This window comes from Rhipicephalus microplus, chromosome 2 (genome assembly GCF_043290135.1).
Source record: "Rhipicephalus microplus isolate Deutch F79 chromosome 2, USDA_Rmic, whole genome shotgun sequence".
NCBI lineage: Eukaryota > Metazoa > Arthropoda > Arachnida > Ixodida > Ixodidae > Rhipicephalus > Rhipicephalus microplus.
This window is the reverse complement of record NC_134701.1, coordinates 139586649-139611940: the sequence shown is the minus strand read 5'-3', so window position 1 is coordinate 139611940 and position 25292 is coordinate 139586649. Positions and strand designations below refer to the sequence as shown.

General features: G+C 42.9%; 1 long non-coding RNA gene across 2 annotated transcripts in view; it reads right to left on the bottom strand.

Annotated features, from left to right (window-relative positions):
* LOC142796383 (uncharacterized) overlaps nucleotides 1-25292 on the bottom strand; it is a 255622-nt gene that overhangs the window by 197351 nt on the left and 32979 nt on the right. The window lies entirely within an intron of this gene.

The window sequence follows — 25292 nt, the reverse complement described above, 5'->3', positions numbered from 1 at the left end:
ACCACCAATGCTACTACTACCATTACTACTACTACTACTACTACTACTACTACTACCACTACTACTACTACTACTACTACTACTACTACTACTACTACTACTACTACTACTACTAATAATAATAATAATAATAATAATAATAATAATAATTATTATTATTATTATATAGTAGTAGTAGTAACATCATTATTAACTCGATCCTCTTGGTCTAAATGCAAAATTATAGATAAAATTTATTGAAGGCATCGTAGTGGACGGCTCCAAAAACTTCAGCCGCCTGGGTTTCGTAACGCGCAGCTATATCTGAATGCATGGGCCTTTACATATGCCTGTCCCGTCGAAACTAAGGTCTGTAATAAGTCCAACAACATTACGACGCTATCGTGCTCCACTCTCGGTGCGCACTGGTTGTGAAGAAGGAACTTCTCCTTCCATATATAGGGGAGCCGAGAAGGCGTGACCTATGGCGTGACGAGCGCCGGCTTACCGCGCCTTAATTGCAAGGAAAAAGGTGGGGAGAGAGGGAAGAGGGGGGAAGGGCGTGAAGAAACGCGCGTGCCTCTCCACCTGTAGAACGTGCCCCATCGTACGTGTTGCCTGTGCTACAGCTTTCCTCACTGCCGACGAGCAGCGATACTCAATGCGGAATGAACAATATACGGACTGAGTTCAGCAGGCTTTACTTGGTGTACAGGAATAGGTAAAGAATTTTTAATAATCAACCGTGCAATTTCATGTCACAAATCCACAATATGATTATGAGTGTCACCGTGGCGAAGGGCTCGAAAATTTTTGTCGCCTGAGGCAATTTAAAGTACAGTTTATTCGGCCCTCCGCAATTTTCGCTCCATCGAAATGTAGCCACTTCTGACCAGATTTGAACCAGCGCCCTACAGGTCAGCGGCCAAGCACGGTAATCACTAGACCACCGTGCCGAGTCAGTTACGTGATCTGAATGTCCTAATCACGAGAACGGAAATGACGTACTTAGTAGCCTCATCGTGGTGCTCAGAAAAAAATATCAGTGAGTATGGGTGATGTGTGATGACTGTATAGATTGGTAAACGCAATGTTGTTGTTGCGTAAAGGTTATATTCAAGAGTTTAGGTAAATAAGCAAAAAAGAACCTTTGTGAAGGTACCATTTCTGGCAACGAGAAGAGGTTTTCACAAGCCGCTGATTGAAAAGATGTGAATAAGTTAAAAATACCTGCATGCTGGGGCATTAACGAAGCATATAGTTTTTTCAGAGACAAATCGATTTGGCATCATATTGGTTAGCGTAGACATCGTACAACCTGGTCATACTTCAGCACCAGAAAACTAAGTGTCGCTAAAAAGCAGCAAGACAACGTTTTTCATTCGCCATAAAGCAAGATTCAAAAATTAATAAGGGAGTTTTTTTACGAATTGCACAGATAAGAAACTTGATTGCTTTGTTCACTCATGCGCAAAAGCATTAAACAAGTCCTTGGTTTGCCTCAAAACACGAGCACTTCCCGTCTCGACCAACTAGGCATGCACAACGGCATCGATGAAGTGATCGAGGCCCAGACCACGGCCCAAGTGATCCGCCTCTCCTCCTCCAAGGCAGGCCGCCGACTTCTAAGCGAGGCCGGCATGTCCCCACACCCCTGCCTTGAACGCGCAGTAACCCTCCCCAGAGTTGTCCGAGCTACTTACATGGTAACCCCATTTCCGCGAAATGTCCACCCACAACACAACGAAGGCAGACGGCTGGCCCGCGCTCGCGCGATCCTAAACCGTACCGCCGCGAATCGCAACTCTACCGCATTCGTCGACGCAGCGCAATACGGTAACTCCTCCTCTTTCGCACTCGCGGTAGTAGATGGCGACGGAGCCCTACGCTCAGCCGCCTCGGTTAGGCTATCAACAAGCGCCATAGCCGAACAAGTTGCTATAGCTTTAGCGATGACCGACCCCTCACTCACTAATGTCTTCACAGACTCTCGCGCCGCCATTCGGGCTTACGAAACCGGCAACATCGCTCCAGAAGCAGCCCGCATTTTACAAACACGGAAATATACGGGCTCGCACTACCTCTCTTGGTTCCCTGCCCACATGGGCAAAGACGTTCACCCACAACAACCCAACCTCAACGAAATGGCTCATGATCGAGCACGAGAACTGACCCGCCGTGACGATCAATCAGCCACCGAAGAGCTGGGCCCAGACGTGCAGTTTAATGACCCACTACTCACCTTCCATGAAATTACCTCCCACTACCGACACAACAGAAGCCGATACCCTTTACCCCATTCAAAACTCGAACGCGCGCAAGAAGTAGCCTTTAGAATGTTACAAACGAGATCGTACCCATCACGGGGCCGACTCAGCCATTATAACTCAGACATAAATTCACAGTGCCCAGATTGCACAGAAGTGTACTGTTCACTCGCGCACATGCTCTGGCAATGTCCCGCGTTACCTCAGGGACCTCTCACCAGTGAGTCCGACTGGGAGGAGGCACTCAGGAGCCCCAATCTCCGAAACCAACTTAAGGCAGTCCAGAGGGCCCAAGAACTGGCGGAACGCCACCACGTTCCCGCCCCGACTCGGGCGTCGCCTACGGTAGCGGCTGCTAGGATGTCCCACGTGGGCACCCTGGTGGCTTAAACTCCTCAGGACCATATATTAAAGTTCTTGACTGACTGACTGACTTTGTTTCGTGTATACTTTGCAACGCAATATTCGAGCTGCTTGAGCATTTGGTTACCACCCTGCTGTACAACCACGTATACGGAGACGTACACGCAGATACTACCTTGAAAATTACAGCTGTTGAGCGAGAAGACATTGACAAAATTATAAGAATTTTATGTGCCCTTCAATGCCACATACTTGTTCGTCTAAATGGCCGTGATAAGTCTAAAGGATGTAGTGTCCTATACTTGTATCATTCCAGAAGAATAAAGAAAGCGATAACTGAGCATCAAAATAAACAATACTTCTGTTTGAATTTATCACACTTCAACGTAGACTGATTGGCAATAGAAATATGCAGCTGAGGGTCCGAACGCCAATGACTGAAAAAAAGATTCAGAGTTGAAATTACAACAAGAGCAAAATACAAGATACAATTCCAAAGGACCAAGCACCAAAAAGCAACACAACACATCTATAGCATAAAAAAACTTCAACTCCGCAACATTACACAACAAAATTGGACAAATACGAATAGGCTGACAGAGGTTTCACAAAGAAACTGTCTACAAAGAATAAAAAATTTTCACTTGTGCCTAAACCTGCTGCCCCCTGAAACGCCTTGCAACCTCAATAACAAAACTCTTCTGTATTTTTCAACGAAGCGTTATTTAGCTTCATGGCTCCGCGTATTTTTCCAGTGCGTCAACGAAGCGAGTGGGCCGCACGAACCCACCAAACATGAAGGGCAAACACGGGTGGAAAACACCGAAAAAAATCATCCACAAAGAGCGGAGCCTATGTGGCAAGTTTGACAAGACGACGAATGTCGCGAAACGAACATTGTTACAAAAAAATAACGGCACAATGCTGTCGAAATTGAAAACCTTTAAAGAAGCACTGGCTTAATTTAAGGTGAACTTCTCGACAGGCGTTCCGGATTTAGTTGCAGGGTGCGTGTTTTTGCTCAAACTTTGGGCCTTATTTCGCTGGGCAGCCGTCTTCACAAAGTAAGATGAAGCATTAGTGAGTTTGTCGTTGCGAATAGCCCGCACTTTCTTTCTTTTTTGTCTCTCTTCTTTCGTATGATGTGTTTCCACCTGTAGCTGTTAGCTGTTCCAGTTGTATCACTTTCTTCAATCTTCTTTAGAGCACAGCTCTCATGTGCCCGTCAAAGGGCCTCGCGTGCGATGTTTAATTTGTGCGTGAAAACATGAGAGAGCTCGCATTCGCGGGGCTGATGGTGCAATCCGAGTAAAAAACAGGCCTGTAAGACCGAGTGCCGGCACCCACTATAGTGGGTGCCGGCACACTAAGCCACATAAGGTGAAAAGGAGTCGGTGTTGGTCCTTTTGGGGGGCCACTGCATTGTCCCAACCAATACTTCCCAAAGGATGAACGATTCATCCTTTGGGGAGTAACTGTCAGGGGAGGAATTGCTAGCTAGGCCTCATAATTTTTAGGCATTAAATGTCAAGGAGTAAAAGTTACTCCTTTATGGGAGAAACTTATTTATTCTCCTTTTGCATGGTGACTGCGTAGGGACGAACAGTTACTCCTGATGGGACAAGCAGTTGCTCATTCTTGATAAACGGGAATAAATGTATTATAATTTAAGGTTGAAACACCAAGAATTTGGAGGCCAACACAGGAACCTGATAACGATTACAGAGATATCTCCTTTAGAGCTTTCAGGCGGGCCTCGTCAATCGCTTCACATCCAATCTTACCTTCCCATATCAGAGGCACTCTTAAAGGAGCGATTTTGGGCTCCTTACTATTTTTTATTTTATTGAGTTATTTGCAACCTTGTCTTAACTATTATTCACGTTTACTTTATGCCAATAGCATGGCTTTTTATCTGATCCACTGGATTTTCCGACACTCGTGTCCAGACTTCAAGCTGAGCTTGATTCACTTGCGTGGCGCAACAATAACATATTATCGAATAATCATACAAAACTTCCTTTATGATTATTCGTTGTAAGAACAAAATATCTCTACTCATTCCCTACCTTACACTCAACTTAGTAGTGCTTTCTTTGAATGATCAATCATTTATTTCAGAATTGATATTTGACAAAAATTTGAAATTTGATCCGTACGTTCATTTTACTTGTAAAAGAAAGGAAAATGAGTGAGAGGGAAGACATGGATGTTCCCCAGTTTGGCGTAACTGCTGTGCTACCCAGCAGAGAGGGAACAAATGCCCAAGATTGAAAGAAGAATAAGGAAAGAGAAAAAGAAAGAAGGAGCACACACTCACTAACACAACTTCACAACACAGAGCGGCTGTCTTAAGTGAAATACAGCACTGAAGTCTGTAGCCGCTCGTGCAAGTCTGTAGTTCTTAAGAATTTTAGCAATGTCTTGTTTTTTGTTTGTAGAAATATTTCACGTGAAATTAGGACATTAGTAAAGTCACTAATGGGCCTTCGAAGCGATGCTTTGAAGGCATTGTATCATGCATTCATACACAGCCATCACAGTTATCGCATCAGGTCATAGGGTAAATCACATTCTGTGCACGTTTGGTCGTTAAGCATACTGCAAATACAAGCAACTGGACTCGTAAATTTCTCTTCATGCTGAACGTCTCCAAACTATGCATTTTGTTTTTAAGGTTTTTCATGACACCCTTATTATCGACATGTTTCCTGTTGTGTTCTGGTGTAGTCCCAATACAACTAAAGTCATCGTCTCTATGCTAACATTTTGCTACCTGAAGTTCGCACTGATTATGGAAGACTGAGTATTGTACTTTCATCACTTTGATCATGAAGTTAACTATTATGTCATACGAAAATTATAATGCGCATTCTTGTTATTAAGCAAAAGTTATGAAAAAGTATTTGTTAAATGTACAAATGCTGCATTTCCTTAGTTTCGGAAAGTATACGTACAATATTGTTAAGCGGTAACCTGAACATTCAGGAATGTATTTGTTATTTGCAACAATTTAAAAACGATCTTGTTATTCCTTATTCCTAGTTTAGTTTTTTTTACTGTATGATCATTAGAGGTTCCGCCAGTGGTTTGTACCCTTGAGACCGCTTTCTGCATATTTTCCTACAATGAATTACTTTTTCAATGACACTTAAGAAAATTGATTGACTGCTCATCAATGTCTTCATTGATTGATTGATTAAATACCTGAGTGACTGACCGACTGAATTGTTACGCTGCGTTGTACTACACCCCACCGGCCAGCTGCATCTTAAAGCCAAGCTGCATCTGGGGCATGTTCCCAACTCATCACTTGTGCACAAAAATAAAGAGATAACACATGGGCGCAAACACGTATTGTAATCGTTCGCAAAATACCAAGCACGTGCGGCAAGCCAGAGAAGATGAAGCATGTGGCGAGACGGACTACCCTAGACGGCGCCACCAACAGTGACCATTTACAAGTACTGTTCGAAACTACTTGCCCCCTTACTTCATCATGTTCCCAAGTTCAAACCTATACAAATTTCTCCAAATTTAAGAATGACCTAAAAGTTGCTCTGGCTCCTCCCCCTTGAGGCAACGATTTAAAATAACGTTCAAAAAAGCAGAGTTTTCTGTTGGGTCTGCTAAGAGGGTGCCTGGTAGCCAGTGGTGGAATTCTTATTGCTCTCGTGATCATAGACGACAAGCAGCTTGGAAGCAAATCAGTCACCCTCAAATTGGGCAGATCACAAATTTCTTGCCGCTACATTTAAGCGCACGGTGGTTAAATTTAAAGTAGAATATGACAAAAGGCATTAGGACTTTCTTTCCAAACCTAGAATTAAGAAAGCGTTATTCCGATGAATGGGATCGCACAAAATGCTGCCGTCTCCAGCTAACTCCTACTATGACAAGTTATCACAGGAAGCAAAGACAAATTCTGTAAAGGCAATCATTAGAGGTCTAGCGACTTTGAAAATCAACTGGCAAAAACATTTTATAAACACTGACTAGAAAAAAGTGACATTGCCTGAAGTGTCAAGCGTATACACTTACCCTCGTCAGCTCCTAGTCCTCACGGTATAACACTTCCTATGATTAAACTTTTATTCAAGATATCACCCAGTGATGTCCTCAACCTTACAAACTATTCTTTTAAGCAATGCCTGGATACCCCATGACCGGAAAATAGCTAGAGTAGCTCCCATACTAAAAGCACAAGGGTCAGGTTTTAACATAGAAAATATCATACCAATCTCTCTAACATCCCACCTGATTAAAATTATAAAGATGATTTTAAGTAACAGAATAAATGTTTGGATGGCTGACAAGCTAATAGTGAAGCCAAATTAAATAGGTTTGCCGAATTTCGTAAGCTCATGCCGACTTAAAGAGCCGAATACAGCTTGCGCGAAAAAGACAGCCTACGCGGTACTTGTAACACTAGACATAGCTAAAGCTTGTGATATTGTTGAGCATTCAATTTCATTGAATGCGTTAGAGGACTTTACCTTTCAGCGATATGTGGTTGAGTGGGTAGCAGAGTTTCTAAAATCAAGGGAATATTATTGTGCAAAGGATGGATGCCGCTCATCTAAATTGAAACATCAACGCCGGGTTCCTTAAGGGGCGGTCCTATCTCCGCTATTGTTCAATGTTCGGATGTGTAATATTCCCATTGAACGAGGTATCTCTGTCTACGTTTAGGCAGACGACATCGCGTTTTTCGCTACAGACAGTGACATTTATTCTTCGCATCAAAAATTGCAAAGGTATATGTATTCCCTCAAACTTTGGCTGCAGTCAATTTCATTGTCTCCAAGCATCAGTAAAAGTGCGCTCCTGGTATTTCCACTAGCAGATTCTATTCAGATTTTGGTACTATATAAGCAGGAACCGATTCCACGAGTGGAGTCTATCAAATGTTTGGGCATTATTTATAATGAGAAACTTAACCAGAGCCCTCACATAGAATATATCGTGTCAAAGGCACAACGAGCTTCAGGTTTATTGCACAGGTTGAGCAACAGGAAGCATGGGTTACCTAGACACACCTTGATAATATTATACAAAATGTACATGCACCCATTAGTAGAAATCGGGTGCATATTATTTTCGGGTGGCCCTGCTACAAAACAAAACTTTTTGTTCCGTTGGAGTGAGAAGCGCTACGTTTGTGTTTGAGACTCCCCAGGTATGTTGCTATTAATGTAGTACATCAGGAAGCTCTCATACCAACTATTCTTTGCCGATTCCGTATCCTAACTGTACATTCTTTAAATTTTACGACTTCTCAGCGAGACGATCTGAATATGCCTTTATAAGTGACCCTGACGCCTTCTTCCTCGCTCATTGGCCACGCTGTCATACTCCCCAGATTAATTTTACACAAAAGAAACTGGAAAGCATAAAGGTAGGCAACAAATCGGTAATTGGAACTAAAGCATTAAATTACAATATTACAATAGAATACGATGACATTCTCCACATACTATCTAAGTTTAAATCTCCGAATTTTTTGAATAACAGATTATGAAATTACATAGCTAATGCAGAAATAAAGAACATAATAGTCACAGACGCTTCTGTGAATAAAAAAAGACAGCAGTAGGAATTGCCTGTGATTACCTTGGTTGGTCATTCTCAGTAAGACTGCCAGACTTCACTCCGGTTTCCGAAGCTGAGTTCTCGGCTACTATTTTGGCACTCCGAAAACTGCCTTCAAGCGAAGACAGTGCAATGATCATTACTAATTCTCGTTCGGTGTGTACTGCTCTCACAGCTTCAGAACAATCAAGAACCCTAGTGACATTGCACACAATAGTTCGACCCCAACTGGAGCTCCGTAAGTTAGTATGGGTTCCAGGCCACTGTGGCATACAGTTGAATGAAATGGCCGATTCGTTAGCTCGAGCTCCGCTTGATGGTCCTCTGATCTCGGTACTACCAAAAATGGAACACATGGTGCAGATCAGATATAGAAAATTAGCTATTTTTACGAATATAATGAAAAATATTACTAAATTGATGTACTATCAGCACCTGAGATATCCCTGGAAACCTGAGTGCAGTCAATCTAGAAAGTTAGAAGTTACTTTAACTAAATTAAACCTGAGTGTAGTCAATCTAGAAAAGTTAGAAGTTATTTTAACCAAATTTCGATGTCGTGTCCTTCATTAAACTTTTATTTACACAGAGCTTGAACGGTGATATCTCCCCTGTGCCCATTCTGCGACGAAACAGAAACAATAGAACATTACTTTATATCATGTAGAAACTATTCATTATTTAGAAAGAAACCTCTACTTGTTCTGTTTTCCCCAGTAGGCTTAAATTTAACAGCAGATAGTGTTCGTAGTTTCGTTGCCTCTGGCTTGGGACATCCACAGAAAGGTATTTGATGCAGTATGCAATTTTATTCAACAATATATTTTTGACGAATACTTGTGATAATGTTAATGAAAGCCACACATTTATTTGATTTTGACGGGGTGATATAAACTGATCTGTCTGGTCTATTCAAAATTTTAGTGTTCTAATATGGTATTACCTCCACTTTTCTCTTATTGATTCCTTTTTAATTATTTTTTTAGTTTGTAGTATTTTTCAATTTGTTATTAATATTTTATTATTTCATTATTTTTGTTCTTTTAACAATAGGATATCAATCAGCGTATCACTTACAGGCTACTATTAGATTTCACGGCCAATCCCCCAGAGTGGGTACGTGCCAGTACGTACAGGCGACAAACAAACAAACAAACAAACAAACAAACAGACGGAAAATGCGATAAGGAGAAGCATACTTCTTGAATAGATCATCCAACCATGTGGGGTTGCAGCTGACGGGGTTTGCCTAGCTGGTATACATAGCCGGTGTTTGTTGTGCCTAAGCCTCTCTATAGTTGATAGCAGGGGTGTGTCACCAAGTGTCTAACAGCCCCCCAGTCCAGCAACAAGGCTAACAGCAGTAGCTGCACTAGCTCACTTATAGGAGCAAGCTCACCGGGGTGAGCCTATGTCTGCAAATGTGTCATGCCTCAAACCACTCCCTTGAAGTCCATATGTGGGGAAAACTACATTCGTAATTGTACTAATTGTTCGTGAGACAACGAGTAAGGTGTCATCCCTTGTGCGCAGACATCCGTTATTTTTTACTGTAATAATAAAAAACAGATAGGTAGTATTATACAGCATTTGCATTTACTTTATAATGAATACCACCATTTAGCTAACTATTCTGCATTCTTAAGAATGCTCTCGCTTAGCCCTGGGCACAGGTAATCCTCTTGAGGTTTCCTTCTTTCGTGAATACGTGCGATTCGAGGAAGTCAGAGCGCCGTTCAGCATCTTCCTTCGAGATCGAAGGATCGTGCAGAAACTTTGTCCCCCTTACGTAACTGTGCCCTGGTATGCAGGGGCTTTCGGCGTCTGCATGACCCTCATGGCGTATTCTGCGTTGCAATAAATTACGAGCGAGAGGAGATAACGGTACCAGCAAGCGCTACGAATACGGTGACACAGACGATTTCCATCTCACCTTTCCCTTTGAGTGCGATTACCGAGGTGGTGCGACGTACTGAGCAGTAGTGCTGGCTTCATTTGATTTCTAATGTCTTCATAAAAATAAATAAAGAACAAATGAAACTACACTCCGATTGCCTTAAGCGTTTCAGGCGTGTGCCGCTGCCCCATGCGGGACGTTTATATCGTTTTCCTCAAAGGCAGTTTCCAAACGGGCGATGGCATGGTACGGTCTGTCATCGCAGACGAGTTCGATTGGCTTCGCCTGCGGAACGAAAACTTCTGAGTGTGACATTTTATCTGAAGATATGGCCTACGTGTAAGATCTTGCGTCGCCTCCATTTAAAGTTACAATTTTATTTACTGTTACGTTGAAAAGACGAAGGCACTTTTGTATAAAACCGGCTACTTCTTGTCGGGAATGATAGGGTATACATGAAAACCACAACAACGAAAAAATACATAATAAAGCAGCTAGGCAAGACTAACACACGTCAATTCATGTAACTACACTATTAAACCCAACACAATATGTGGTGCCCTCTCATAGCACTGTACTTTTTATAAAATGCAGTTACATGGACATCTCAACTGCTGTCAATAACGCTACGCAGTGTTCAGTCACATACCAGCACTAAAATTTGAAACGTTCAGTCATTTTTAGGAAAAGTTCGCTGAGCTGACTGCCCACCCTATTGAAATGATTCGTATGTGATGTCCAAGAATTTCGTATGTTTCCGTAAGAATACGTATGTTTCCTATACATGTTTCATATATTTCTGTAAGATTCCTACGGAAACATACGGGATTATTGGACATCGGATACGGATCGTTTACATAGGGTAGTCAACTTTATTTTAGTTTTGTCAATGACTGCGTTTTCTGACAGTCACTATACAAAAAAAAAACTAGCCATACACGTTTACTCTAGCTTAACCAAAAAAATTAGCCACTTGACTTTCACGTGTGAGATGCCAGAAATTTCATGAACTTCCTTGTCACTGTATTCATAATTCAGACTACTCGCCTTGGCTCGCACTATGAATCACGTCGCACAATCCTGCAGGTAAGCAGCCGAGTGCCTTGGACACTACACAACCGTGGCAAGTATTCTGAACTAGGTAAACAGTTCAACGTTTTAACCATGACTTTCATACCTGCTTGCCCAAACTATGTGATAACAAATTAGTAGCAAGCTTTGATCTTTCAGACTGGCTGTCCAGGGCTGGTTTTTCACCCCATGTGTAAGGCTCAGTTGCTGAAGCTTTGCTGAAATAAATTTGGCAACCGCTAACCTTTTCTCAGCCTACTTCCTACCTTTAACCTACGCGTCTGCTTCCCACCTTTAACCACCTCGAGCTAATGGCATATACTAGTTCACTGTATTCATAGCACTGCGGCTCAACGCTCGCTAAACCTTTATAAAACCAAGGATGTTACGCCCAGAGAGTATAACGTAGCAACCTTTTCCTGTCAGATAGTGCTCAATGTACATGCAAATGGCTGCTAATGGGAAATGAGAGACCGGAAAATTCGGCTTTTACTTTCTTACGGCTAGCGCTTCATATCTACCTCCCACCTTTAACCACCTCGAGTTCATTCATGGTATATACTAGTTCACTGTATTCATAGCACTGCGGCTCAACGCTCGCTAAACCTTTCTAAAACTAAAGAAGTTACACCCAGCGAGTATAACGTAGCAACGCTTTCTTGTCAGACAGTGCTCAATGTACAAGCCAATGGCTGCTAATGGGGATCACAGCATGCGCGTTAACTAAAAGCCGAATGCTCCTGTCTCTCATTCCCCATTAGCAGCCATTGGCATGTACATTCAGCATTATTTTTTATTGTTCAACAACGCACAGAAAAAATCGCTCACCGGCACCACCTTGGATGTCAAAATGTTATACTTGTTACATATTACAATGGCTACGAGGGACGAACGGGTGCCGTGATAAAGGGTTTCTCCCCTAAAAAGAACAAAAAAAAAAGATGAGAGGTTCAGCCCTTCAGAGGCTTCATAGTGGGTGGAGTCCTTATTCCGGGACCCCATTGGTGACACTTGCTAACCTAGCCCTCTGGACCAGGGCCCTTTGTGCTTGAAGATCAGAGCAACCTAGCAGGGTCGCCTCCCACTCTTCTCTAGTTGGGTTGTTGGGTTAGGGTTGAGGGGAAGAGCTGAGTTGAGCTGGCAAGCCCGAACGATGTGGTAGGTGTCAACCACCTGCCCCAGTATTCGCACATGCCAGTGAAGGAGGAATCGAAATGTTGCACGATTGTCGGGCACAATAAAGTATTGGTGAAAAGTCTCTGTAAGATGCGTTCATTAGCCTTCCCCAGCCCCTTTGCAGGAGGTGGGTGTTGACAATGCTGATCCCTGTAAAAGGTTGTAATATTTTTGTATGTATGAAGATATCCGCCTCCGCGTTGCAGGTACTCAGGATCTAAGCGGAATGCCCATTGAGCGAGTGCTCGGGCTCCCGTGTTCGCGGCTTCATTCCCCATCAGGTCCTGGCGTTCTGAAGTCAGAATAGGCAACGAGAGGTAGGGTCGATTCCTCAGTTGCTATAATTCTGCGAAATTCTTCCCGCTAGTGGTGTGATCCAACCAGCCTCATAATTTCGACATGCCCCACGCGAATCTGATATGATACATTGAGATCGATGGTCAGAGGCAGCTAGGGCAAATGCTACCTCTTCCGCTTGTATTGTGTGAGCAGCCTTGAAACTCAGTTCTTCAGAGGCGCCCAGGCAGCGAACGGTTGAGAGTAAGGCGCGAACGGACGGGAAAGTGTGGTGCAGGAAGAAGAGAGAGCGAACAGCGAGAGAAGGTGCGGCGAAGCACTGAACCTATCTTCTCCTACACTCTTTCGCACCACATGCACTGGTTTCTAGGGACGAGGATAAGCGCTCGCGCCCAGAGCTGCTGCTATGGGAGAGGGTGATGGACGGAACCCGGCGGACGCTTGACAGCCCGACTAAGAAATGCATTCGCATTTAAAAACCTTTATTGCTCAAAGGGCATGTTTCATTTAAAACAACACTCTTTCAAGGCTATTTGGGGATACAAAATACTTATACACAATTTTTTACAACACCAATACGGCACTCTGCAAACTGATAGTTGACACTTGTCTTGCGTTTTTTCTTCGTGTCCGCGTTTCGCATGACTTCCGTACTTTTATTTTGAATTGGTCATCCTTATATATCAATAATGACACATAATGAAGCACAACGCTTCACAGCACACGTATCGGTGTGCCGCAAGAATGTTTTATTGTATACTTATAATATCAGACAATTACCTGCCCCTCTTTCCTACTGAGAGCAATCTTAACATTTAAACGAAAGTTGAGCAATCTTTATTCGCGTTATAGAGGTTGGTGCAAATGTAGTTTTTCATTTTAAATGCGAAGCATTTCTTAGCGAACTTCGGCGACTTTGAGCGTATCTATCTATCTATCTATCTATCTATCTATCTATCTATCTATCTATCTATCTATCTATCTATCTATCTATCTATCTATCTATCTATCTATCTATCTATCTATCTATCTATCTATCTATCTATCTATGTATGTATCTATCTAGCCCCCTACGACGTTTAGCTTTCCTTCATGGTCTATCTATCCGTCCACAACTTTTAGCTGGCCCCGCCGTGGTGGTCTAGTGGCTAAGGTACTTGGCTGCTGACCCGCAGGTCGCCCCGCCGCGGTGGTCTAGTGGCTAAGGTACTCGGCTGCTGACCCGCAGGTCGCGGGTTCGAATCCCGGCTGCGGCGGCTGCATTTCCAATGGAGGCGGAAATGTTGTAGGCCCGTGTGCTCGGATTTGGGTGCAGGTTAAAGAACCACAGGTGGTCGAAATTTCCGGAGCCCTCCACTACGGCGTCTCTTATAATCATATGGTGGTTTTGGGACGTTAAACCCGCCATATCAATCAATCAACCCGCAGGTCGCGGGTTCATATCCCGGCGTCGGCGGCTGCATTTGTGATGGAGGCGGAAATGTTGTAGGCCCGTGTGCTCATATTTAGGTGCACGTTACAGAACCCGAGGTGGTCGAAATTTCCGGAGCCCTCCACTACGGCGTCTCTCATATTCATATAGTGGTTTTGGGACGTTAAAAATACATTTAGCTGTTCTCGCCGTTTCGATGACGGTATCGATTAAAAATTTGGTATGGCAGAACATGACTGTATAAAGAACATATTTTGCTAGTCATAATATGAAAATCATGACATGTATGCTATGAATGTCATGATTTACATTCCATGGTCCTGCAGCTCTTGCGGTGGTTTCGTTCACATGGCATGTTCTAAAACTGGTATGATATGCCATGATTGCATGGCGAACACAAGCGACAGACCCTAACATGAAAATCATGACATGCGTGTCATGTAACAACATGGCTGCAAGCCATGCTCATGATGCACTCACGGCCGTTTCTCTAGCGTCACATATACCAAACTTGGTATTACAGTACGTGAATGGATGAATAAGTGTGTGACTGGTGTAAACATGATAATATAGAGATGCGTGTCATGTAAGAACATGACTACATGCCACGCTGATGGTGCACTAGCGACCGTTTCGCTAGCTTCACTTATACCAAATTTGATATTACGGGACGTGACTGAAATGCGAAGGTATGATACTGTCGCAAACATGATATACATGAGATGAGTGTATGGTAACAATACGACTACATGCTACGCTCATGATGCGCTCGCGGCCGTTTCAATAGCTTCACATGTACCAACACACAAAATTTCGCGCCACCAATGGATGACGAAGATATGTGGCTGGTGCAAACATGATAATTATGAGATGCGTGTCATGTGAGAACATCACTACATGCCACAGTCAAGAAAGACACCAATACATTTCGACGAGGCACGGTGCGCGTGCTCGCCGGCTTTCATTTCGTCGCGTCACGCCGGCGTTGCCACGCCAGGAGCCGGTCCTGCCATATTCTCGCAGGCGCGCGCTACTCTGCGTTGCTTTGACAGATGCGCGTTTCAGCACGTCCGGCGTCCCTCCGTGATGAAAAGAGGGAGAATAAGTGTTGCCTGAGTAACGCATCGGGGTGAAATGCAGCATGTCGCATTTCGCGCCGGTTGCCGTTGGGCCGCGGCGCAGACTCCGGTCGCGCCTGGCGTCAGACTACAAGTGCTCACGCTTTTCTAACGTAGCGTCGCTGTGCCCAGCGTGCGCGCACGTCAACGCTACAATGGAGTGAATTGAACCCTTCATGATGCGCTCGTGGCTGTTTTGCTAGCTCCACATATACCAAATTTGGTGTTACGTGACGTCAATGGACGACGAAACATATGACTGGTGCTAACCCGATTATTTTGATATGCGTGCCATGTAGGAACATGACAACATACCACGCTCATAGCGTGCTCGCAGCCGTTTCGCTAGCTCCACATATACTAAATTTGATATCACGTGACGTGAATAGATGACGAACGTAAATGACACATCCAAACATGATAATCATGACACGTAAGTCATGTACGGCATCACTTACCTTCACCTCGTAACGTTGTGCTGATTTTAACGTGACATATCAACATTTCTCATTCGTGCTTCGCATATCATCGATTCCCACTGCTCATGGGTTCTGCCATTTTTTCATTGAACGAACTATTACGAAACTACACTAAAGATATGCACAGATTTTGTACGCGCAGACGTAAGTTGTACGGCCAGATATGTCTTATATAACCAGTGTTTTACAGTTACGTAAGCATGCCTACAGCAGCGTGGTTATTAGCAACACGAGAAGTGGTAGGCTGATATATCGATCTTTAAAACTTAGTCCAGTGATTTATCTGACATTACTCATAACAAGGAAGACATATAACTACGCCTACACACAAGACTCAATATGAAAGATGTGGACGCCCACTTCTTTCTCCTTGTTTCCTGTGTGTAAGCGTAGCTTTATGTTTCCCCATGTCTTACCAACTAGCCCTCCATGATAGGCGCTTCTTGAATCTTTAACACTGTTAAGATATTGACACTGCTTCATCAAGCGTCTTTGTGTGTGTGTGGGCGATTATTCTCACTTCTAATCGGCATTGACCATCGGGATGGTACTGTTTTTTTTTTTGAAGGGGGAATTGGCACGGGCATGGAACGAGATTGAGCCAAGCCAATGTGGGTATGTGCTATTGTGACAATATAGATGATCTGAAGCGGCCAGGTAAATACTGAGTCAACGACTACACTTTTGTATGTAATATACAGACAGTGTTAGAGTAACGACAGTGAACCACAGCACAACACCTAGACGAGGACGACATGAAGGACACACTAAACGCTGCATAACATATACGACGTAAGTAGAACTCATGGAACGAATAAAAAAGAAAAAGTAGGACAAGGCAGACCATGGTTGTTCTGCTCATTTATTCTTGGTGTGATGTTTTGTGCGCTCTGTCATTTATACATTCTCTAAAATTGTACTAAAGTCCTCAATATATGCCGAAACAAAACCATTTTGCCCAATTTTTATTTGGTTGACGGCATGAAAGTGAAAGTTATCTGAGGACATAATACTGGCTGATTAATATCGCGGAACTGCCATCAAAAAATATAAGCTGGGATCTTCACATCAATACAATCTGCACCAACACTTTTGTATCTCTCGTTTGTGCGACTCATGCTTGCAAAAGCCCCAAGAAACGTCAAACTAGCAGGGTGCGAAGCGCTTGCCTGGCCATCTCTGGAGTATACCTCCTGCTATGAAAACCGAACTGACAAAATATTGTTAAGTTTTGGAGTGTTTAAATATCGGGGGTCCCATTCGATTGCGACAAATACTAACGCACCAATGGCGTTACTGATGTGACGACCTGTATGGGCCAAAATACACTAATTGAGAGATGCGCCAAAAGTAGATTAAAATATTTGTACCTAATGTGTAACAATGCAATTGATCAATATTAATTATAATATTCACGACACACTGCCCGCAAGTACACTTTTTGAGAACGAGAATAGGATACAGGTATACAGCTTATCAAACGAAGCTTTTAGGTATACCTTTTTGCCTAGATCCATAAGCACCTAGAACAAATTACCGAGTTATCGATAGCTCTTGCCTGAAAATGTAGGAAAATGCTTGGGTAAAGGTACGCTGACATCGCTGAATTTGCGTTGCCCTATTTCAAGCGTTAATTTAAAGTTTACGGTTGTATAATCCTCTGTTGATGTGTTCTTTTGATGTACTCCTAATCTTTGTGTCCACTCCTGCTCAAAGTAAAGTTACTCTGCAATTTTCCTGAACAAAATTAAAATAAATATGCATCTATGCCAGCCAACGTAGTTTCGTACCCCATACTTGATTTCTCTAAATCGCGGATCGAACAAAAAGTTTTTCCTTACTTTACTTTAGGTTCTAGATCTCTGGATAATATCCAAACTATGCAGGCTATATAAGCTTCCAGTGCTCTGAATAAATAATTGTGACTGGCTTTTGTGCAAACTTGTTTTGTTCTCTCTCTCTCTTTTTTTTACGGGAGTTGTATATGCACTGAAAAGCTGACGAAGGAAGCGCGGTTACGGGGGTGCGACGGCTTCGCGACGTTTCGGCAACCTCTCCGTCTCACTACGTCGTTTGGTATGGTGCAATACTCAGGGCGAGGCCCACTGGAGCTGCATAACACGCCTCACAGCGATCCCGAGCAAGTTTCCATACAGTTGCCTGTTTCCGCAGCATTACATGAGACATGATGTGATGCAATACTGACGCGTACACTTCTGAGGGTAATTAAACCTGCATTGGGCGGCGGAAAACTCTAGTCAATTCTAGTCTATTCTTCTAGTCGATTTTCTTCAGGTTGGAATTGCTGTTGCTAATATTATTTTTCTATTTTATGTTCTTCACTGCACGTATACTCTGACTCTCATGTACTGATTCAAATCAACCATGGTTGCTGCAGCAAACTTTTCGTGGTATGTCGAACGAGAGCGACGAAAATCAAGCATAATAACTCCAAGAACATTTAGGTATAAATAACATCAACTGATAAAATTCAGATCTCCATGCACTTTGCGAATTCACGTTATGCGAAGCATGCTGAGAAAAGTTGCATGCGTTGTAATGTTTTTGAACGAAGCGTTATAGAATGGCGCTAAAATTAGTACAAGTGCGGTACGCACAGAGTTATGTCCAGCAGTCGAATGTATTTTGTAGCATAAGTTGCACTGGTCGTAGTTAAGCTGTTTCTTGATTATTGTCCTTATATTGGAACTACATGATTTAATAGTGTTATATTAGTGTTTTCACGTGAATGCATAGATGTTCTGCATGTATGAATCTTCATATTTACAATTTGATTGCCAATTATAAAAGCCTTTTCTATTTTATATTACTTTTTCTTTTTGTATATGGCTTCTACAGATTTGTATTTTGTGTCCTTCCTGCGAAATATTCATAATCGAATTGGCAGTGTCTACTAAATACACAAATAAAAATGTAAATAAATAAATAAATAAATGAAGCAGCTTCCCGTGACAGAATTTTCTTTTGAAAATTTCTTTCCGTTCTAACATAAAAATGTGCCACTCGAACGGTATCTCTTGTTTTGTTTTTTTGTTTTTCCTTCCGCGAGACATTCGGCTGGTTTGCGAGAGATTCAGGGAAGAGCGTTGATGTAAAGAAGCTTGTGCACCGTCTTTGACAAGCACGACAGCTGAGAAACGCGAGGGAAAACAATGTGTTTCATTCCGTTGGCACATTGGATGGATCACGTCATACCAGATCCGTATATTTGGGGATATACGGCTCTGCGTCATACGGGACGCTGCTCCAGAGGTCATGTAGCCGGAAGTCTTGACATGCAGAAAAAACAATTTTTTTATGATGTTGTAGGTGCTCTACCAACGTAGTTTCGCATTCCATTTTGAAGCAGGAATTAAAATTTGACACATAGATGTCAAATCGCTCAGACAAAGCGTGTAAAGCAGAGTCACATCCGGATGTTGCAGTCGGTGTCAACAAAAAAAAAATAAAGACCTTCTTGGGGCGCATTGGAAAAAAAATTAGAAAAAAGTTCATTTTACAAGCACAAAGTTGACATGACTAAACGAAATTCTTTACCTACAAATACTACGCTATAAGGTTCACGGTAACTAAGAGAAATAGCGATGGACTTTAGGACGATAATTTATTCCGTTGCATGGCATGGCTCGTGCCTGCTAGGTTTCTTACTATGCATAGGTGACCACCATGTATTATTTCGGAATGCCCAATGAAAAAACGAGATTGACGTCAGATTGGTATTAAATATTCACAACCACAAAAGCTTAAATTTGAACAAAATACGTTTAATTGGTATGATTTCAGTGGCAATGAGGAAGAAATTCTAAATTGTTTATTGAGTGGTGCTTCATTTTCCTTTATAATCATATTTGTATATTCATGAATTGCATCGGGAGTTGTCTAAAGGGCGGAGATAGACCAAGCTATGACTACGTACCAACTACCCAAGCTTCCACTTCTGTACATAAAACTTTAGTCACATCTCAACGGCAGCCATCAGTGCACAAGGGATGAGTAAACAGCGGGAAGATGATAGTAAGGTACCACTAGACTGTGTACACAGGTGGTTGCAATGGCTATTTGCATGTGTACATAAAGAGACCTAGTGCTCTGTTGTTCACTTGTGAATGCTATCTACTCGTCACAGTGGAGAGCTCCCAGTGATTGAGAGAACACGCGTCTACGAGCTCTTCCTCACAGCTGCACGTGCGCGCAGCACGAGAGGCGTTCACGACACACAGCTTAGGCAAGTGCCGGCGTGTCCCGCTTTCAGCGTGCATTTTGAACCCCCGTCGGCCTCTAATCCTCCCCTTCCCTTAGGCATACTATCGTGCCCCCGTCGTGCTCACAATCGCGGCGTCAAGTTTACTCGTTTGGTCCGGTGGCAAGCAATGCTGTCTGACCTTCGACGTCCGCCACCCGAAGAGAGTGCAAGAGAGTACATTGAAACCACCGAACGCGGCATCTCTTCACAAAAGCTCTTCTCTCCTACAGTAGCTATTTCGAGCTTCCCGCCATTATTTGTTCTCTTAATACCCAACGTTCAGACAGGCGTCTCTGTTTGCCGTGTAAGCTAAGCGCTTACTTTACGTTTATTCGAGTTTTTTATATAGCTTTCACAAATTTTGTACTTGTCTTCGGCAGTTTCATAACTCCAAACTAAATTCACGTGACCTCTGGCTGAACACTTTCTCTCAGTCACGCTTCTTTTTTTTTTTTTTTCATCGAAGGTAGGGGAGCTCCGATGTTGACGCTTCAGAATTCGCGTTTTCTGCACGTGCGCTGTTACCCGCATTTATCCTTACTGGTTTGTCATTGGTCGAGGCGTCCGGTTTGAGGCTTCATATTTAAGCGCGTCGAACATGTCAGTACCCTTTCGACCAAGGCGCCCAACCCCAAGTTTTTGAACTGCGCTCAGTAGGAATGCTCTGGGAGTGCGTCTTCTGCCCCGAGACACTACTCGTGGCAGAGTCTTTCGGCGCGGGTAAAACTCAGAAGTAAACGCATGAGAAGTCAGGTGAGATCTTGTAGAGTTGTATAGGCGCTTCACTGCCCTACATGCTGATTTCCATGATTTTTTACCTTTACTTCTTATCTTTCGAGGTATCGTTTTATGATACCTGTGGTGTTAAAACGTGCATAGAGGAATGGACCTTTTTCAAGTCTGAAGAGCGCATTCGAATTCGCCGAAATTTAAATGGGGGCCAATTTCCGATTGGCTTCGGACGTTGTCAGTTGAAAATATAGGGGGCCAGGTATTTTTCCTGACAATTTGAAGATTTCTCCACCCAGTGACGAAAAAAAAACTAGGCACGTGACGTCACCGCCGCTGCGCATGTGCTGGTCATGCTCCTGAAAAAGGGCCATTGTTACATCCAACGTAGCACAGTGTGTCAGTTCATGATTGTGACAAAACACATTCACAACCTCAAAATTGTGACGATGACAACTCTAGTTGCATGCTCGCTCGTTTAAGGGCTTGACCTTTAAACGGTCCCTAAACAGCCAATGAAAATTCAAAGATCGAATGCGTCATTCTCTCCCGGCGTCTCCCATATATTGGCGCAATTCGAGACGCCTGCTAATTTTCTCGTAATGTTAGGATGAAATCGGCTCTCGAGTGGTCAATATACCAAATATTTCTGTTTTGAATCGCCTCCTAGCCTGCTTTTGCGTGCAGTCGCATGCCCAGTGTGCCCTGTCTCGCATTTTCATCGCGCGTGATTCCCTAGTCCATCTTCGTTTGCGACATCTGCGAGTGTACATGTGCAGATAACAGCATGCAGTCGAAAATCACGGAATCTTGACCGACCCAACACTTAGAGCTGACATTCCACGTGTTTCAAGAATAAATAAGGGACTAGGAGGGCTTAGCAGAGATAGCACTTGCGAAAAGCGTAGATAGCACTTAACAAAGCGATCACTCAGTCCCCTTTCGAACTCGGTGTGGTTTAGGAGCCTTTTAACGAGAGTTTTATTTATTTATTTATTTTATTTTTAAATACTGCAACCCTAACATAGGGTTTTGGCAGGGTGGATATACATCTGATAAATTTACAAAACGGCAAACAAATAAATATAAAAAAGAACAGTGGTTTGTAATAAACCGGCATAGAGAAATGAGCGCTACATTCAAGATGATCACAGGTGGAGAATAGTTACAGTGATTGAAATAAAGAACAGGAGCACATGAGCACATGTCATAGAATTTAGACACTCACAGCTAGAGCTTCGCAGAAAACAGGTTCAAGGATTACTGGGAAACAACTTCGTTACTAAGGTTATCCCATTCGGTAATTGTCCTAGGGAAGAACGAATACTTGAATGTGTTATTACGGGTGGAAAATGGGGTTATTGTAAAGGCATGCCTCTGCCTTGTGGTATATCCTGTGGAAAAATGAAGTATATGTGATGAGTCTAACTTTTAATAACCTTTAACTAACTGAAAGAAAAATTTCAATCTCAATACTTTATTTCTTTGTGTAGGTGTTGGGAGATTAGCTTTTGCTAATAAACATGTTATTGAAGTGCGACCAAAGCTGTTATAAATAAACCTAACAGCTCTCTTTCGAATTTTTTCCATTTCGCTGATATTTTTTCTAGTGTAAGGGTACCAAACTATGCATGCATAATCTAAAGTAGGTTGAACATTTGCATTAAATGCAACAAGGTGAACGGCGGGAGTGGATTGCTTAAGAGCTCGTCTAAGATAAAATAATTTGTGATTGCTCGAGCTTAACACTTTCAATGGCGTTTTATTTCCGATGCCACATGATTGATATCTGGGGTTTAACCACCATATGATTATGACAGACAGACAGAGTGGAGGGCTCCGGAAATTTCGACCACCTGGGGTTCTTTACCGTGCACACAAATCTGAGCACACGGGCTTACAACATTTCCGCCTCCATTGGAAATGCAGCCTCCGCAGCCGGGATTCGATCCCGCGACCTACGGGTCAGCAGCCGAGTACCTTAGCCACTGGACCACTGCGGCGGGGCGATGTCAAAGATATATAGCAACCTATATTTACACAATAGATGAGGACACGTGCTTGGGTTTCACTACAGGAAGTCGGGGGACGTGTTTCTAAGAACCAATTTTCAAAATTCTGGTTTCTTAGAGCCGCCTCTTAAGCATATTTCGCTTGCTTCTGACGTCGTCACCAATTGAAATAGGCAAAATTCTCAATTGTGTGGCAACTCTGGCAAACTTTGAAAATTGACTTGTATAGATGCGACGCGAAACAGCCTGAAATTGGAGTATTATTAAACCTTTTTTTTCCATTCTGTGATTTTCCTTTCCTTAAAACGAAAACAGTAATACTCTAAGATAACAGCATATCCCAAGGACACGCTTTTCATAGTCAGCTGAGAGAAAAGTTTAGTATGTCCACAGCTATAATTGCTGTTCTTTAATGCTTCCCAACATTCAGATTTATTTCGCAATTCGCAAAAAGCGATTCCGGATCAGCCGAGGCTTCTGAAGTTTTCGATGAATACAGTTCTTTTTTCCGCTAAGCTAAACATTGGCGGTGCGCAATGATGTGCATATATATATATATATATATATATATATATATATATATATATATATATATATATATATATATGTATATATATATATATATATATATATATATATATTATGGTAAAAGTGTAAGTCTAAGAGCTTGTTTCTTCATTAGACACAATAGTGAAATATTGAAGACAACTAACATAGAAGAGTTCACAATAGTTCTCATTAATAATGTGGTAATAAATTTATACACGGCACGCTCACCCATAGCAGCTGAAATTCTAGACTTTGGACTAAAAAAATTGGTAACTTAGAGTCTCCCGATCAGCACCCCTTTGAAAAGCAAAGCTATGAAAACATTGTTGTCGTCAGTCTACATTGATAAGTTCAATATAAGTGGTGTTGCTTTCGTTTGACGGGAGTTTACTTCTTCAAAGCGTCCGAGCTATCTGTACTCGATTAGGATAAACAGGCATGGGTGTATGCAGTTTCCAAAAGCAGTTTCCAGAGTCACGAAGAAACCCAACGTGGTGGTCTAGTAGCTAAGGCGCTCGGATTCTGACCGGCAGGTTGCAGAGTTTAATGCCGGATGAGGTACCCGTATTTTCAGTAGAGGCGACAATCCTTGAGGCCCGAGTCGTTAAAGGATGCCAGGGGGTCGAAATTCCCGGAGCCCTTCACTACCGCGTCTCTCATAGTCATATGCTCGTTTTGGGATGGTAAACCTCAACGATTAGTATTGCACAATCATGAAAGCATCTTTCTATGTGTTTCACAAAAATATGCATGACGGTGCAATTACGGCTGTCCTAAGACGCGGTTATATGTCAAGGATAACGCTAATTTTGTATAAGCTAAAATAAAATCAAGTCTAAGAATTCACGCGCCTAAACCAAGATGCTAGCTCGAAGCGGGTTACAGAGGGTAAGTTGCTGCCCAAAGAATCTTCTTTAACGCTCACATATGGGAGCAGCCGTTTTGCACATAGCGCTTATAGAAATGCAGCTGCTATGGCCTGCTATTGAAACCGTGCCAATGAACTCGAGAGAGCTGCATCTTATCCCCTCAGTCACCATAACAAGCTTTGAGTCTTTTAGCGAGCGCAAAAGTACGCCGTAACTACAAAAAGAAAGTTGCTATTTGCTAGATAAGAATGAAGTATGTATCTATTTAATTGTACTTTTTCTTTTCGGGGCTTTCAGCGGTGCTTGAAGCTTTTAAATGCGAAACTTGACTCATGGTGCTGCGTTGCGCTGAAAGCATTCACTTCATGTGTCCCGTGTACTACCATAAATATATGCAGCAATGCTTCGGCTACGTACGACATAAGCTCGTTACAAGAACATCTATAATTGTTATTTTTAGCGGCGCCGATGGATCTGAGTGGAAGCCTATAACAAAGAGCCTACGCAACTATTTACGCATTTCGCTCAAGAATAAGGGCAGAAACTTGGAGCATCGAATAGTTCCAATCGAGCAATAAGTAACACGCACACGTAATGTACTACTAATATGGTGCTGCATTCTCAAAGAAATCTGGATTGTCTGGCGATAAGTCGGTCCTCTATTATTTTGAAGCCATCGGTAATTCACGTAATAAACAGGTTATAGCGACAACGTAAACTAAAGCTTTCAGATCCTGCTCAGAGATGGCGCTTCCGCCCTTTAAAACAGACGTAGCAGCTACTTTCTGCTGTTGCCTGCTTCCCTTCCCTTATTCTATATCGCTGTGAAAAAAAAAAGAAATTGGAAAGATCGGCGATCCTCTCTCTCCGCCTTCCGCAGGCCACCCGTTTCTCCAAAGAGTTGTCCGAGGAAATCCAGCAGTGAATGCACCCGCAAGCACTTTCACTTTTCTCTCCTTCTCGCAAGTCCAAAAGACAAAGGCCAGCTCCCGGAGAAAACCGATGGGTGAGGAGGAGGCGAGGAACTCCTTCGGTCCGGCAAGGAAGGCATCAGCAGGCACGGTTCCTCACTGCCACTCTCGGAGGAGGGGGGAAGACTGCGACGTCTGCACGGGCGAGGGCTGCCCTAGTTCGCCCTGGGTTCCTCTCCTCCACTCGCCAAATGGGTCAAGCGACGCCATTGGCGGGCAGTATAAAT